Here is a 17,746-nt window from a genome sequence, read left to right as displayed (position 1 = left end):
AAGATTACATTTACAATAAATTTCTTCTATGTTTATGGCATAACGGGAATCTGTGCAGTGGCCTAAGCAGCTGGCACACCCCTTGTTCCTAGGTAGCACCCACAATGCATGCAGACAGGCAAAAGGGAAACAGTAGAAGCCTTTTTTTTTTATTGAGCTGCCCTTGCTCCTAAGGATATGTGGACAATAGCCTCTCAAACACCCAGGAAGGCATCAATGCCTGTAGCAATGTCATCCTTGGTGGCATCGGGCAGGGACGTGTAGCACTGTGACAGATATCCATGCAGGGATCACCAGAAATGTTGTGGAAGGCCAGGCTTGTCCCCAGTGCTATCGTAGCTCAGGGTTCCAGACCACAAGTGCAGGTTGTGGCAGAAGGCCACCTCTGGTTCTCCCCAAAAACTCTGCTCTGTGATAATTTGGTTAGTATGGGCCTTACAGAAAGTACACCACTTACCCTATCTCTTTAGGTAATCTGAGCTGGATACATTCCTGAGGGACAGGGGAAACCTGCTCCCTCTGCCTATGTGACTGGCATCACATACCTGGGTGAGAGTCTTAGGCTCCCTGGTGTGCTAGAGACTGCCAGTCTGCCCAGCAACCAGTGATACATTTCAAATTGGTTGGCTGATAGCCAACAGGTGCTGGCCTCCATTGGACCAGGTATATGAGGCCATAAGGGCTATGTAAGTTAAGGACTGACCAGGAGGAGGGGCAGCAGCCATGAGGAAAACTCAGAGAGAGAGAAGAGCTACACCATCTGAAACTTGCTCTCTCTCTCAAAACCCATGACCAGTGAACTGCCTGCCTCCAGAAGGAATCTCCACCTACCTCTGGATGATACTTGTGAGTAAGCTACCTGAGATCTAACTAGATATATAGCTTGCAGTAACTCAGATGTGTGATCGAAGTCTACTCCAGCTACCCTGTTTGCTCTATGGGATTTCTCTGGTACTACTCAACTCTGTACCCTATTCCAACCTTACTCCTTGTAACCAGTAAAGTTCTCCTTTGTACCTAGTGTGGGAGACTGATTGGGAGTGGGTCTAGATTATGCCTCGGGGTCCCCTTGGTTTGACTAAGGGAGAACATTCCTTGTGCTTCTGACTGAGGGAAGCACTCCAAGTTCTTGAATTGAGTCAAGTACCCTTGAGGGATACTAGGCCTGTGTTTCCCAGGGTACACCATGCCAAAATCAAGCCCATCCCTGGGTGGTGGCAGCTCTACCCCCAGGCTAGCAGTTGTGCTCCAGGAAGGGGGTCAGCTAGACTTCAGGTGCCCCCAGGGAGGCACTGGGAGCCTGGACAGCGGTTGGGTGCAGTGAGGTGGATGGCTCAGCCACACATGTATGGCCAGGACACCAGTATGATGAACAAGAGCAGGGCATAGTGGCTCAGGCTGTCTTCTGCCTGTACAAACAGATTATCTTGAATTGACTAGGGGACATGCTGCAATGGGACACTTGGGGAACATTGGTGGTATGAGAGGTGCCATCTACCTGGCACCTCCCGAGAGAGGGAACCTGTGGGAAGGGTGGAAGAGTGGCCAGCTCCTCACCCCAGTTGTCTAATGGGAGCCCTCTGTGACCCGAACCCAGGCCTGGTGGCCTTTGCAGTGGCAGCGTGGCTGCTCAGGATCAACTAGCCTGTAGAGAGATGGCGGGGAGGGGGGCATTGGCTTCGCTTGCTACCTCAATTTTCTCCCAGGGAGAAAGGTAGGAGGCTAGGCTGGTAGAGGACACTACTAAGTGTTGATGGCCACACACTGAATCTATCAGATGGAGGATGGATGTGCTGATGGTTGCCCACCTGCGTATAGACCTGACACCCCTTAAAGGTTACCATGTTTGCTGTGCACCTTCCTTCAACTGCTTTGCTCTGATCTGAGGCTGTAAACAGCTGTGCCCCACTCTGTAGAGGATCTTATCTGTGAAATGTTGCAAACTTGCATAAAAGACCCATGTCTCTTCCCTGTTCAGAGGCAACATCTGGATACAGGGGTGAGGGAGCAGGGCCTTGGGGTAGTGCTTCTTCAGGGGTGCCTGGGGACACCCTGTGCTTAAGATGCCTGGTCTATGGACTGGACCCACATCTAGAATCAAGTTCAAAGCCATGGACACCCAGTCTGTCGTGTCCTTTGTAACTGTGTCTGATGCACTGCCCCAGTAACATTAAATGAGTGCATGCAGCTCACAGTTCAGGAGCAAAGTGGATTCAAGGCCCAAGTATTTAATACAATGGCCACAGACCAAACCCCCCCCCACCAAAGTGCATTGCTTATCTTAAACAAAGACAGAATGCATGAAGTAGAAAATCCATTAAAGACAACAATAAACTTCATTTACAAACAATAGAACTACAACTCAAAACCAGAAAAGGACTCAGTTATTCACAGTTCATATCAATCCAGTACCTCCATTAACAGCTTGAGGTACTAGTAGTGAAGCACTTGATGAGCAGGGGTGCCCAGGAGCCATGCTAGGGCAACATCCCTATGTAATTTTGCCTCCAGCATCTTAGCTTTGACCTGGCACTGTTGTGCACTCCTGTTGTGGTTCCATAGTTTCATAGTTCATAGGGTCGGAAGGGACCTGAGCACATCATCAAGTCTGACCCCCCTGCCATGGCAGGAAAGAGTACTAGGGTCAAACAACCCCAGCAAGGTGTTCATCTAGCCTCCTCTTAAAGACTCCTAGGGTAGGAGTCAGCACTACTTCACTTGGAAGTTGGTTCCAGATCCTAGCTGCCCTGACAGTGAAGTCAGTCTAATGTCTAGCCTGAATCTACCCTCTGCCAGCTTGTGACTGTTATTTCTTGTCACTCCTGGTAGTGCTCGGGGGAACAGGGACTCCCCCAATGCCTGGTGGTCCCCTCTGACTATTTTGTAAATGGCCACTAGATCCCCCCTCAGCCTTCTTTTCTGGAGGCTGAACAGGTTCAGGTCCCGTAGTCTCTCCTTGTAGGGCCTGCCCTGCTGCCCCCGACCATGCGAGTGGCCTCCTCCGGGCCCTCTCTGTGTTGTCCACATCCCTCCTGAAGTACGGCACCCAGAACTGGATGCAGTACTCCAACTGCAGTCTGACCAGTGTCACATAGAGGGGGAAGATCACCTCCTGGGACCTGCTTGAGATACATCTGTGGATGCATGACAAGGTATGGTTGACCTTCCTGACCACACTGTCAGCCCATGTTAATTTTGGCATCAATAGTGATTCCAAGATCCTTTTCTGCCTCTGCACTGATGAGAAGGGAGTTCCCCAGCCTGTAGGTATGCTGCTGGTTCTTCCTCCCCAGGTGAGTATCTTGCACTTGTCAGTGTTGAAACCCATCCTGTTCTCATCCACCCACCCCTGTAACCTGTCTAGGTCTGATTGCAGCGTATTCCTCCCTTCTAGTGTGCCCATTTCCCCCCACATCTTAGTGTCATCTGTGAATTTGAACAGGGTGATTTTTACCCCCTCGTCCAAGTCGCTGATGAAGATGTTGAGCAGTGCAGGCCCGATGACTGAGCCCTGGGGGACCCCATTACCCACATCCCTCCAGATCCACCACCACTCTCTGGGTGCAGCCCTCCAGCCATCTAGTGACCCATTTGACTGTGCTGGTGTCAATGCCACAGTCCCCATGGTTTTTAATGAGAATAGGGTGAGATACAGTGTTGAAGGTCTTCCTAAAGTCTGGAAAGACTACGTCCACTGCTACCCCTCCATGTAAGGAATCTGTGACCTGGTCATAGAAGGCCACCAGGTTGGTGTGACAGGACCTGCCTCTAATGAACCTGTGTTGGTTGGCCCTAAGCCTAATCTCCCCTCATGGACATGCACCATGATAATTTTCTCAAAAAGCTTACCCAGGATCGAGGTAAGACTAACTGGCCTATAGTTTCCTGGGTCATCCTCCCTCCCTTTTTTGAAATGGGAACCACATTGGCCCTTTTCCAGTCCTCTGGCACCACACCAGAGCACCATGAGTACTTGTAAAGTCATGCCAGGGGTCCCGCAATGACCTCTACTAATTCCCTCAGCACTCTGGGGGGGAGATCATCAGGACCAGCTGATTTAAATATGTCCAGTCCCTCCAGAAGTTCCTTGACTAGATCCTCATTGACCCTAGGCCTAGGTGTCCCTCCCCTGGGGCCTGCAGGGGTCCCTGCTCTGACATTCTGTGGGTAATATCAATCAAGATGTGCCAGGTGGCCTGTAGGCTGATCTTGAACTGTCCCATGACCTCAGGACCCTCAGGACACTCACATGGCTCTTGACTTCAGTGAAAGTCCAGACCTGTGTGCTGCTGCCTGCTCACTTCTTCCATGAACCTGACATGTCAGGTCAGGAAGGGGTACCCCCTCACCCTGCCCCCCCTCGGTGTGCTGTGCACATTATTTATAGGTCTTGAGGTCACCTCTCCCATGAAAGTTCAATCCCCCCCCGCCATTGTGCCTTTGCCAAGTTAGGAGAGCAGACATGGTGCAAAACTGTTGCAATTTCTGGTGCCAGAGTGAGATGTTCACAGGGGTTGTTTTTGGAGCAGACTGGGTTGAGCCAGGGCAAGGGTTGTTTTGCCTGGGTTCTGTTGCCTAGCCTGTGGCTCTGAGAATGGTACCCATTAAGACAAGGATTACCTGAACAAAATATGACAAATGAGGTACCCACCAGAACCCAAAGTCAGGGTTCAATTGCAAAAGTGTGTGGCTGAGCACCTCCCACATTTTTTTAGTGATGAGGATGCTGGGTGGGAGAGATCAAGAAACAGGGAGAGGGATGCCTCACTGGGGCTGTGTCAAGAGGATTGATTAAGACATGGGTCACTTGCTTGGAACTTGACATGCACAGTATCCACCTGCCCTCAAAGTTGGGATTTGGTTGCTAAAGTGTGTTGCTGAGTGCCCTCATATTTTAGGTCTGAAGGAGCTGGATGTAAAAAATAGGATGGTTGGAGGGAGAGGTGAAAAAACTGACAGGGCTGTCAATCTGAGAATGGGACTCATTAAGACATAGATCACCTGTGAGGACCTTGACGCATGCAACATTCACAAGACTCTGAGGTCGAGGTTTGGTTGAGAAAGTGTGCTTCTGAGCAACGTCCACTTTTTAGTGCTGAGGGCGCTGCATGTAAAAAGAGGGTGCTGGGAAGGAGAAGTCTCTGAATGTGAGGGGCTTTGACTGTGATAATAGGACCTGTGAAGATATGGAGGCACACCTAGTATCCAAGTGGATGGAGACCTATGAGCTTCTGGCCATTCACTTCTGCCATTAATCCAAGCTGTTTTACGTTTATACAGGGTCCCACCACCCCTGGAGAGCTGTGCTTAATTATTAGGTCTTGAGGTTCCCTGTCCAAGGAAAGTTCTACACCCTTCCCCCTGACCCTGTAGTGCCTGAGCAAAGTTTGAAGACCAGATGCTGTGCAAATGTATCCATTTTTGGCACTAGACCAAGGGGTTCAGCTGGGTCATTTGGGGACCAGGCTGAGTTCAGCAACAGAGGAGGTATGCTCTGCCTGAGCACAAACCCTTTCTGTGCATAAATCTGATCCAATTTAAGGTTCATGAGTGGCTTTACAGAAGCCCACTTTAGAACTGCCATGGCACAAAGTCCAGATCTTCCAAGGAGGCAAGCACCCCCCATTCTCCATCACCCCACCCTACCCCACCCCTATTCTTGTCCTGCTTCACCCTACACCCTCATATTATTATGATGGTGATGCTCCTGCCCCCCATAGTGGTCATTCTCTTGCCACCCACTGTGGTGCAGTGTACTGTAGTGTGGTGTGGCTCCCCACTCCCCACTCTGGCTTCCATTAAACATACACATTCCAGCCCCAGCCCCTCAGCAGCATGATTGGAACCAGGAGCTGAAGCCAAGCCGCTGGTAAGTTTTCCATTGTGTGCGTGTGGGAGGCGGGAATTGGAGACATGGTAATAGGGGAGGCAATGGAAGAATTTGGTTAGTGTAGGTATGGACATATCAGGCTAACCACCCTGTCTCTCTCACAATTGCTCTCCAGTTGAGCATTGCTGGGCAGCCAACACATCCACACAAACCCCTGGAGATGGATGTTTAATGGCATAGAAATTTTCGTTAAAGCCTTGGGAGGCTATAGGTGAGGCCCATATCACCTGGGAAATCTACTACAAGGGGAGGTGAGAACCTGATTTGGGGAGTATGGGGAAAACCCCAATGTCTTCTTTCTTCCCTTGCAGCACACCAGGTACTCCTTGATATGGGTCCCCTGTCATTGTTATTTTTCAGAAAGGCAGACAGAAGACTACATAAAGGGGACATTTGTGCTGGGGGTGAGGTGGGGAATGGGTATTTTTGCCTTTGGTATTTATAAAGGAACTAAATTTTATTCTTGTAAGTTTCTGTGTTTTCAATCAGTGTGTGGGTGTGGGTGTGTGGTTGGGGGGGGGGGTTTCAGCCATGGGTGTCCCAGCAAATTACACTGCAAATTAGCTGAAAGTACCAGTGAATTGTAGTGGTAGTGGAACCTGGTGGGTAAAGAGAGCTCAGGACACATAATTTGGCAAGCTGACATGTATGATACATGTACATGTAACAGATTTTTTTTGTCCACAATGGGACAGTTTGCCACAATTAAATTAAAATACATCAGAGGTAGTCTAGTCTAATTTACCACACTCTAGGACAGTTTACCATGACAAAACCTTCTGCATGTATACATGGTGATGCCATTATGTTAGCCAAGTGGCACATTTTCAGTAAGTTTCATCACATTTTCATGGGTAAATCATCATGTGTATGTTGCAAAAGATTGCGGTTCGTTTCTCTGGAGGCATGCGAAGAAATCTTAGACACACATTTATTAGTAGCACAAAAGGTGTATTTGCAAATAGGGTCGGAGCAGAGTCAAAGAACTCAGATTATTCTGAACTCCTGAGGAACTTTTTCAGCTGGTTTTTATCTTTCCCCTCCTGGGCACGTGTGCAGAAACAGGAACTCTTACAGCTCATTTCTGTTTCATACAAACATGTATGTGGCTATGTTACTTTATCCATCGCATGTATATTATAATTAGCTACTTAAGTATGCAGGGCGGATAAGCAAATATGCATCAGTTAATTGCACATGCTTAGAAAGTTCTTTAGGTCACCAAGAGTTTAAATCCCCACCCCCCTTTCAAGGACACAGTCAGTTGAATTTCAGCTTTTGTAATCTGCATGAGAAAGCCAGGGGGAGTGTGGGGGAGGGAGTGATTTAGTATAAGAAAAACTGTAGCAAAGCTAGCCAAGGAAAAAAGTCCTTGGCAGTGTTTTTTTCTTATCAGGTACGAGATGCAAACTGTGTATTTCTAACAACACTCCATTTCTAACAATATTATAACAATACTCCATTTCTAACATGTACAAGCACCCTTTGAGACTAGAGATGGACTGTGAGAATGGTTAGTGGCAGCTGGGAAAAAAAAATAAACCTCAATAACAAAGGAAGAGCTATGAAAGCAAGCAAATGGATATGAACTGGAAGGCTAGAAGGTAGGAGCAATGAGCGAGTAATCAACTTGGTAACTGCTACCATTGCAAAGTCAAGTAGCTCTTGACCAAAAACAATGGTGGGCTGGCCATCTCCATCTGTTGTTGGGGGTTTGGCTGCTCTCCTGGCAAGAGTCAGCCAGAGACATCCCCCTTCGCCTCCTCTGCCTTAATCATATCAGCAACAAAAGATTCTGTGAGATAGCAATTTAGACCACTGCTGTCTTTTCTGAGAGACTTGGTGCCTGTGACATGTACTGAAAGGGACTGTTCTCTGCCTGAAATCATTGCAAGGTCTGCAAATATAGATCTTCCAAATAAAGAAGGTTCTGGAAAAAATGCTTTCTTGATTCAGAGAACTTTCCCCACGGCCTTTGAGCATGCTGCACTATCATATAGCCACCTTGTTTTGCTGCCCAGAAAAAATGCTTCATTGTAGCCCCATGTCGCACTCCAGAGGGTACTGTAGCTGTGTTCTATCTGGCTGCTGATAGGTCTGCCCACCCCAATGCCTCTCAACTGCAGCACCCTCCCCTACCTCAGAAGAGCAAGGAAATAAGTGTTATTTTTTACAGAACACACACACACTTAAATTACAGCTAAATTACAGCTAAGCTATTAAAGCTAAATGTTTAAATCTTAAATATTTAAGCTTTTAATATTCATTTATTTATTTAAAGGTTATATATTTAAGCTTTTAGAGTAGTATTTAAACTAAAGCTAAATTAAAATTAAATAGACGTATTTTATGTTTAGAACAGCATCACCCAAAGCATGAGAATTTGAACTACATGAATCTACTCTTTAAAAAACATCATGGTGTGTAAGCACCATTCAGCAGCGCTATGAGGTACATAACACACATGACCAAATGAATATATACCACTCCTCTAGACAGCCGGTATATCTAAATTGGATGCAGTTGCACATGAATCCACATTTAGATAAATCATTTGCATCAAGGCCTTTGGTGTTCAATGGATAAATATGGGCGGCTTCCCTTCAGTACCAGAGTAAGCCTTGCTCATCCCTGACTCCAATCACTGCTCCAGGCTTATCAGCCCTGCCTCATTGTACCTTGTGGGCACCACTCATACCCAGCTGATGCTAATCATGGCCTTCTGTCCCTAACCATTTTATGAGCAGCAATAGTGGCCTCCAGCTGCCCCATAACCACCCTGTATGTCACAGATCTCACACTACTTTTTTTTGTTTTTTACTGGTTCCTCCAGTCCTGGTTTAACACAGGTTTTGGTCCACTAGGTTCCTAACCCTTGCAGGACTATTCTCTCCCTTACAGGTTCAGCCCACCTGGTCTTAACCCTGACTTGGCCTTTCTCAGTCTCTCTCGTACTGGCTCTGCTTGGACCAGCCCTAGTTTAAGCTGCCACAGTCCACCAGGTCCCAGGCCCCTGCAGGCTCTGACCTGGCTTCAGCCCTCCTATTGCACAGAATGCACTGCCACATCACCTATAGCCTCCAAAACCACCCCTTTTAGCCATAACCAAAACCTCTGTTCAAATCATAGACAGTAAAGAAAAACAACTACAGTAAGGAACCACTTGCCTCACAGAGTAATTCAGCAGACCTCTGGCCTCTTGCAGTATCAGAACCAGTCTAGATCTCAAACCTCAGGCTCATATGACCTTTTCTACTCCCACTTCTGGTCACCTGACTTGGTATTGTTCTTAACTAAACTGTGATTGACTATCTAACTTCAAGTTCTGTTGCCTCCATGAGTAAGTGGATCTAATGATCTATACAGCCCACATGTGCACTTGCATTAAAAGATTGTGGTAAAAGAAAACTAAGCAAAAATAACCGTCCTGACTAATAACATATAAAGTTAATATTAATAATAATAACAACAACATCAAAGATGTAGCAGATAAGAAAGATGGGGCATACCACCAACACACAAAATAGTGGCAAGCACAAGAAAGGGTATTATAAGCAATGACAACATCTGGCAACACGGCCCAGGCGCTGCTACTTATCTCAATTGGCAGTCTCCCATTCCCCTGCCCTTTTCTATGGGCTATCTGTTCCTGTTGTTCTGTACAGCTAGGCTTCTTGCAAGTTGCATTTGCTCTGTTGGCTCTCTCAATGGTAGTACTGGGGTTGTTCATCTATCTAACTATGACCAGCCTGTGCCTTGCAACTTATTTCTCTGTCAGCAGCATCCCCCCACCAGTACTCTTACATTCTTCCAGTAGCAGAAATAGGGGCCCCTTGCTACATTTACCAAAGGTTCATGCCTTCAAAATACTTCAGTTAGAGCAGGGATGGGCAAAGTCCATCCCACAGGCTGGATCCTGTTGGCAGTGGACTTCATTTCCTAGCAGCCCCTGCCCACAGGCTGGGGCTGGTCTCCATGAAGGCCCCAGCCCCAGCTGTAGGGGAAAGCTCAAGGCTGGGGTCACCATGGAGACCAGCCACAGCTGTGCTGGCAGTGCATGTAGCAGAGCAGGACAGGGGGCTGCTCCGGAGCCACTGGGATCTTGCCATGGGGGCAGTTTATTCCAGTGCCAGGGCAGAGTAGTGATCTGTAGCTTGCACGCTTTGGGCAGGGGTGTGCAAGGAGGGGTTTGCAGTTCTGCACCCTGCTCCAGACAGGCTGTCACCACTGTGTCAGGAGCTTTAACTCAGACTTCTTAGCTCTGTTGTCTGACTGTAAGAGACAGGCAACACTAGCAAGGTTTTATTTTAAAGCTCTTTATTGAAGTGTGCACACAGCAACAAAGAGCAGCTCATCTCTTCTAAGAACCAGCCCCCTTTTGAAAGCAAGTTTATATAGACAGTTTCACATCACAGATTTTACACTTAATTGACTTAACTCCTATGGTTAGTTAGAAGCTTCTAGTGTGCATGCCTAGCTACACAATAAGAGGCTTTGAGCAGTTCTTACGTGTAAGCATCTTTTTTAATCATCAAGCACGTAACTTTTCTCTTCAGCACTGTTACTATGCTTGTGAGCTCAAGGTGCTCTTGCTTATGAGCTCACATTCCTGTTGCTATGCTGCATCCAGAGAGCTTGTGATTATCTTCTTTTTTTTTTTTTTTAGCTTCTCAGCAGTATTTTTCTTTGTGGGCTTTTGGGCCTGCTCCTAAACATCTTATCTATCAACTGCAAGGATGTGGAGTTCAAACCTGTGGAAAAAAAGGAAGAAAGAAGCTAGAGGGACTTGGGAAGGTGTAGACTTCTGGGAACCAAGTACAATAGCGGCTAGTGAATGGGTGTGAAATAGAAGAGATGATGAGTGGGGAACCTTGTTAAACCTTTGAAGTGAGAAGCAGAGACTGGCTGGTGATCTGGCTGGAGAATAGGGCTAGAGAAACTAGAGAAACCATCATATCTGCTTTGTTTATAACTTCATATTCCAAGGGGAAAAGGCTTTAAGATGGCATAACTTCCTCTTTCCTTCAAACCTGACTGCTTTCAGGTCAAAATACAAATCCAAACCCCAACCCCAACCCCAACCCCTTCCCTTTACTTAAGATTTTCCTGCTATAAGAATGCTTATGTTAATAATAAATAGAAAACCACAGGTATCTGTATTTCCTTCAGCGTGGAGAAGGAAAAGAATAAAATTAAATGAAAACTAAAAATTTTCAAAATAAGGTCATTTTAAAATTATTCTGCATTCCAAACTAATGAGGGAATTTGCATGTAAATACTCTGAAAATTCATTTTATTTTTCAGGAATAGATACCAAAATAAGTTAAATCCCTGTTTTAAGTGCAAAGGCCAGTGAAACTTTAGCTATACAGATGTGATAGGGTGACTCAACCAATAGCTTTCTCACACTCTATGTATGTTAGTGAAGAACACCAGAAGATTAGTATTACCATTCAGTGTCTCATCCTAACAATCAGGCAGAGCTTCTACCTCCTCAGCTTGCTGTGATGGCCAAGTTTTTCATTGTGTGCTGTGATAATGAACCAGATCAGAAGTATATTTCTTTCCTTGAAAGGCCTCCCCTATGACCCCTCTCATTTTTCCACCTGCAGCAACTCTTTTGATAAGCAATTATTCTTCAATAGACTGTTTTCAATCAGATCAGGTTTTTCTGGATGCCCCAGAGACCAGTGTAACCCTTGCCCTATGCTGATAGATTGAATAAAGCCACTAATCATTAAGTGAAAGTTACACCAGATAATGTTGGAGGTTACAGGGGGAGGCAGAGTTTTCTGACTCTAGGACCTGGCAGATTTCACAACAAAACAGCTGGCTGTGAGACATGGGTGCTGATGGAATACATTAATTACTGTCGTCAAGGTTTTAGACACACTTGTGAATTGCTGGTAATACTAGCACACTGGATTATCAGAGAAATGCTCTGTAAAAAAGTGAGAAAATAAAACTAGTAAGAAGTGTCAGAATCAGGTTCATGCCAGGGTTGCAGAGGTAACTCCAGGCATTGCATCCTGGGTATTCCTGTGAGTCACTACACAAGAGATTCATATATTTTTTTCTGATTTCACTGAAAACACTTGAAGTGTTATCAATACCTACATAACACTAGCTATATACTGGGTAATTCACAGGTGCATAAATTAGATATGGCATTCCCTCCAGAACAGCTTATAATCAAATGGTAAGCAAAAAGTAAAAAACAACAAACTATGGGACATGGGTTGTAGGCAGGGCATGGTAATAATGAGATCATACAATGGATTTAGATTTGCTGTGGATTCTTCTTAACTCTCATACCTCTATCTGCACACACTTTATATAGGCTTTTTTAAACATTATGAAACTAGACTAAAAACTAAATGCCTGTAGTGAGCATATGTCCTTCAGTCTAGCAGTACTTGCTAGTTTAAAATAATGGCATTTTTTCTTAAAATTCACCTGGTCCTGAGGTTTTATTGTAATATTTGTGTGCCTCAGCCTGTCATGTATTTTTCTCTCCCAATAAACCTTGTGAGGTAAAGATGAGGGACTAAGGCACCAAAGGAGACGAGTGACTTTTCCAAAGACGCACAAGCAAGCTTTAGGGGAGCAGGAAACTGAACATGGATATCCTGTGTCCCAGATTATCATCCTACCTGCTACACAATCAATTTTCATTGCCAAAGTTGTATTGTAACTAGTGATTTTTGTTCCCTAAGCAGAGATGCCAAAAAGAGGCTGTGTGTGTGTGTGGGGCGAGGGGTGGTCATCTATTCCTTGTTATGCTTTGGATATATTTTGCTAGTGATCCCAAGAGCCAGGCAGAGAATAGCATTGCCATCATACAGCAGCATTAAAGAGCCATCACATCATTTCTGTGTGTCCTTGGGCTAAAAGATGGGATTCCAAATACCCACATCTGAGCATAGTTGATGCTGAAGTCAAGCTATGAGTCTTCTACAGGAGCAGCACCAGCCCTTTCCTGGGGAGAGGGTGGGGCTAATATGGGCTAGAAAGAAAATTGGGGCACTACACAGATAAAGAAGGGACATGGGCCTGTTGGGCTAGGAGCACCATGCCTCTGTGAGCTGTGGATGGGAGCGGGATGGGCTCAGCTGTGTGGGGCAGATGGTGGCAGGGGGGTGGAAGCAGGGGCCTTGGACAGGGGTGGTGCCAGGAGGGGTGGCTATGTGGGGGGAGCTAAGGTGAATTTTGGTGTGGCTGTAACCCCCCCAATATACAGCCAAGCTCTCCAATACCACCAAATTTGCATCAAGGAGAATATCTGTGATCACCACCTCACAAATCTCAAAAGGGCTTTCACCCAACAAGGACAGTCCTCCAGAGAGATAAATTGTACTTTTGAAAGAGCCACCAGGACACCATATGAAGATTTGCTACAGTACAAAAAGAAAATTCACACAAATCTCACACCACTAGTTATAACATATCACCCTTCCCTGGAACCTACATGGAAAATCCTCAAACAATTGCAACCCATACTAGAAAAAGACCTCTCTCTTAAAGAGATCTTTCCAGAACTACCCATCCTACCTTTCAAATAAGCACCAAACCTTGCTAACGTCATCACCAGAAGTGAAATCCCTATGACCCAAACCACACCAAATGGATCCAGACCTTGCCAGGACAAGCAATGCAAAACCTGCCAACACATCTCCACCACCCCCAATACAACTATACCTCACAGCAGAACTATCACCATTCCTGGATCTTATAGCTGCGCCTCCAGAAATGTTATATATCTCATCCAGTGCACAAAATGCCCTGCTGGAAAACATGTTGGAGAAACCAAACAAAAACTGTGCACCAGAGTGAATGCACGCTGAAAATAGATCAAAGATAAGAATACCCAACTACCTGTGGGGGCACACTTTTCACAGGACAGTCACTCCCTTTCCGAGTTCTCAGTTCTAATTCTCAAAGGGATCTTACAAAACACCTTCTGTAGATGAGCCTATGAACTTCACTTCATAAATCTACTGCATACAAAAAACCATGGACTTAATATAGACATTGGTTTTATGACACATTACAACCTGTCTGGCATCTGATTCAACAGGTACCTGCCTGACCTGACCTCTTACATTTTTCTTTTCCCCAACCTTTTCTCCCTTCCCCTCCCCTACTTCTCTGTCCTTTGTCTCCCTGATTTCCTACTATTTCCTTCTTCACTGAGAGCCTCTTTCTTACCTTGTATTATTACCTCTGATGTTTCCCTTGGGCCTTTTTCCCCCTCTGCTTACTTTCCCCTCCCTCCCCTGATTTACTTTTGGTTTCTCCTTTTTACCTATTTATATTTTTGCTATATCCTCTCACACTTTGAGCTTCTCTCATCTCTGTTTCTGATCTCCAACTATTTTCTTTTTCACTGACAGTCTCTTTTCTACCTTGTATTCTATCACTGTAATGTCTCCCTTTAGCCTTCCCCCCCACCTGCTCTCTTTCCCCTCCTCTCTCTGCTTTACCTCTCTGCTTTACCTTTTGTCTTTCTAATTTCTGCCTAGTTACATTATCACTGACAGCCTGCCACAGTTCTAGCTTCTCTCATTTCTTGGAGTCTCAGAATAGCAGAGAATCCCTATGCCTGAAGACGGGCGACTGCATCCAAAAGCTTGCTAAGAACTTTTTCCAACTACATAGTTGGTCTAATAAAAGATATCACATCTACCCAAAGAACCTTGCCTGCCTCTTTCTCTGCAGGAATTTCCAGCCCCTTCTTCTCCCTGAGCTATGAATCCTTCCTATTTAATCCCCTTCAGGTTTCTTCTTTTCTTTGCAACACCGGCCCTGTCATATCTTTACTCCTCTTGGCATTCTTTCTTCACTTCTTTCCCCTTCCTTCCAGCTTTTTCTTTGTTTCCTTTTTTCCACATATTTTGGTTAGCGCTTACCCAATTTGTTTACCCTTATCTTACATTTTGGGGAAAATAATAAAAACAAAACCATCTTCTAGTTGGTATCATCACATTGGTCATTTAGATCCCCACCTCTGCTATTTCTGTTTGTTCATTTCTTCCCTGTTTGTGTTTTGTCTTAGAGACTGGGGTGGATGGGGGGGCGGTCAGGGAGGAGGGAGGGAGTGATGTGGTACAATTGTACCCCACCTTGGATTCCTACCCCATCAAACATTTTAGCTGGTCAGATTTTTTTTTAAACTAACTATAATCTAGCAGATTAGTGCACATTCCAGTAGTTATATTTGTTTTTGCTTTGATCTTAAACTGGATGATATAGTTCTAGCACCCTAACATATTAGTAAAGCTGTTAGTTTCTATTTAACTGAGAAAATTTATGTTGTGGTATATGTGATGATGTGCCACACCATCTGCATCTCTCTTTTCAAAATCCTAGATCCAACCATGACTGAGACACTGGGACAGGAAGAACCTTGAATGCACACTGAATAAGTCAAATGGAGTCCCAACCTAACTGCAACTTCCTGACCCAACTGTAATATAAGTATTGACTACATGAATAATGCTGTAACAACCATAGTAATAATCAATGCTCACTTTTTCTCTTTAATATGTTAAAAAATTACCTTTTTTCCTAGGGAAGACTGGCCTCTGGTGATTTTAGTAATACTTTGCACATTTCTATAATCTTTTATCTGAGGATCTTGCAGTAGTTCGCAAGCATGAATGAATCAAGACTCACAATCCCACTGAGCTATAGGAAGTATTATTATCACCATTTTTGCAAGGAGAAAGCAAAGGCAGAGAGATAAAGTTACAGAGAGAATCCACAGTAGAAACTGGACCGGACCTCACAAACTCTCAATTCATGGCTCTAACCAGTAGACAGGGCGATTTATCTCTAAAAGCTGAGGAGGGTGATAGATCTTTTCTGGCCGACATATAGGGACTTGTTGAGGATGATGCAGAGGCTTATTTGTCAGAGCAAAACAAGAGTGCCTTTACTAGCCAAGTGACCACAGTTCTTTTCTGAACTGAGTCTTTCCTGTCTTGATCCCACCTGGACTTAACATATGTTGGGGTAAAGGTCAGGCTGCTGCTCTCAAATGAGTCAGTTGGAGAAAAAAAGCCATTGATCTTTTTTGTCTGCATTAACTGCCTTACTGATCTCCAAAAATGTTAAAGTGTTTATTTTAAAAAAGATTTACAGAACCAGAGACAAAATAATGTCATTAACAGCGTTTGTTTTGCTAGAGTGGAAAGTTCTCTGAACCTACAACAAATGTTCCCTTGTTAACAAATGGAGAGGTACAATTAAGACAGCCATCCTACTTGTTTTAATGAGATTCTGGCTTTCCCTCTCTGACCCTCTATTCCCTACCTCCACCCCTATTTTTAATGAGATATTCATTTCCTGCCTTCTTATTTGCCTTTCCAATAAAATAGGCAGCTTTGATTTTCATTTTAGCAAGAATTCTCAGCTTCAATTTATTCATCTGCAGTTTGCCCACCATGCTTTCCATGTGGTAAATGGCTGTTAATTGCTGAAAAATTAACAAGGTGTTTAACACCAAAATTTAAAAAAAAATCTTTTTCTTGATAGACAGACTCGTATTTTTCTCACTTGCCAAGAGTACAGCTTTTTCTAGGCACTCAGTGCAACAAAGGGCACCTTTCTGCAATCGCAGCTTGGTGCCCTCCCACTCTCCCCCCGAATAAGTTGGAAAGAAACCCTGCACTCTCCTTTTGTAAAACTGACTCTTGGCCAGTTTATTTTAATTGAAGAAATGCTGTCAGTTTGTGAGCAGCCAAGCAAGCCCTGGAAGATTTGTAGGTGTCAAAGGCCTGAAGAGAGAGTCTTGTCTCAGTGTGGCTGTTTCAGTTCAGCCAATCCTTCTCTGGGGTGTTGAAGAGATAAGGCCTTGTCAAGTTTGGGCAGTAAACTGTTTGTTTATCAAAAGTTATTTTGAAGTTATTTTTATTTCACTTAAATAGCTCTTTAAGGCTTGCAGAAATCCTGGAACTTGCCAGTGAGGTCAGTTCACCCTATGGCAAAGAAACAGCACTTTATTAATTATTCTTTGCTGCTTCTGTGTGAGGTTTTTCTGTCAGTTTGGAATTTCAGTTCCTGCCATTATTTGAGAGATGTCACTGTGATCTCATTAGCTCTTCTCTAAGCAGATTGGGGCTGGATCAACATTTAGGGGGTTGGCTTATCTCCAAGGAAAAATGTCAGTGCTTCAGGAAATGGTGGCGGTGATTGAGTCTGGTGGTCTGCATAGCAGTTCTAATTCTAATACCCTGGCACAGTTCTGGAAGGCATGGTGTTAGAGCAGGGGCAGGCAAAATATGGCCTGCAGACCTGATCTGGCCTGCCAGGCCATTATATTTGGCCCACAGACTCCCTAAAAAATTTAGAAAATTAATACTCATCTGCCCTGGCATCCTATTGAAGTTGACAAGAGCCAGGGGCATTAGGACCCAGGGTGAGCCTCAGCAGGACTGAATAGATTGGCCCTGCCCACCCTCAGCCATTTCACTCCCTTTCTGCCCCTGCCTTGCTCCACCATCAGGTGGCTGCTGGCTGCATCACTGGACCAGGGAGCACAGGGCTGTGCTGGTATGTGTGTGTGGGGGGGTGTACGTGCATCCGTGTGTGTGTATGTAAGCAGGGACAGTGTGTGCATGTGTATGCAGACCAGGATTGTTTGTGTGTGTGTGTACACGGGCAGGGATAGTGTGTGTGTGTGTGTGTGTGTGTGTGTGTGTGTGTGTGTATGCAGGTAGGGATAGTACGTGTATGCAGGCAGGAACAGTGTGTGTGTGTGTGTGTGTGTATTCATAGGCTGAGTCCTATGTGCACACCCCACCATACACAACCACCCACACCCCCTTGCAGTGCCATACCCACAGACCCCCCACA

The sequence above is a fragment of the Crocodylus porosus genome, unplaced genomic scaffold (assembly GCF_001723895.1).
Source record: "Crocodylus porosus isolate Cpor-Errol unplaced genomic scaffold, CroPor_comp1, whole genome shotgun sequence".
Classification (NCBI taxonomy): Eukaryota; Metazoa; Chordata; order Crocodylia; family Crocodylidae; genus Crocodylus; species Crocodylus porosus.
The sequence above is the reverse complement of the archived record's forward strand: the minus strand, read 5'-3'. Positions refer to the sequence as shown.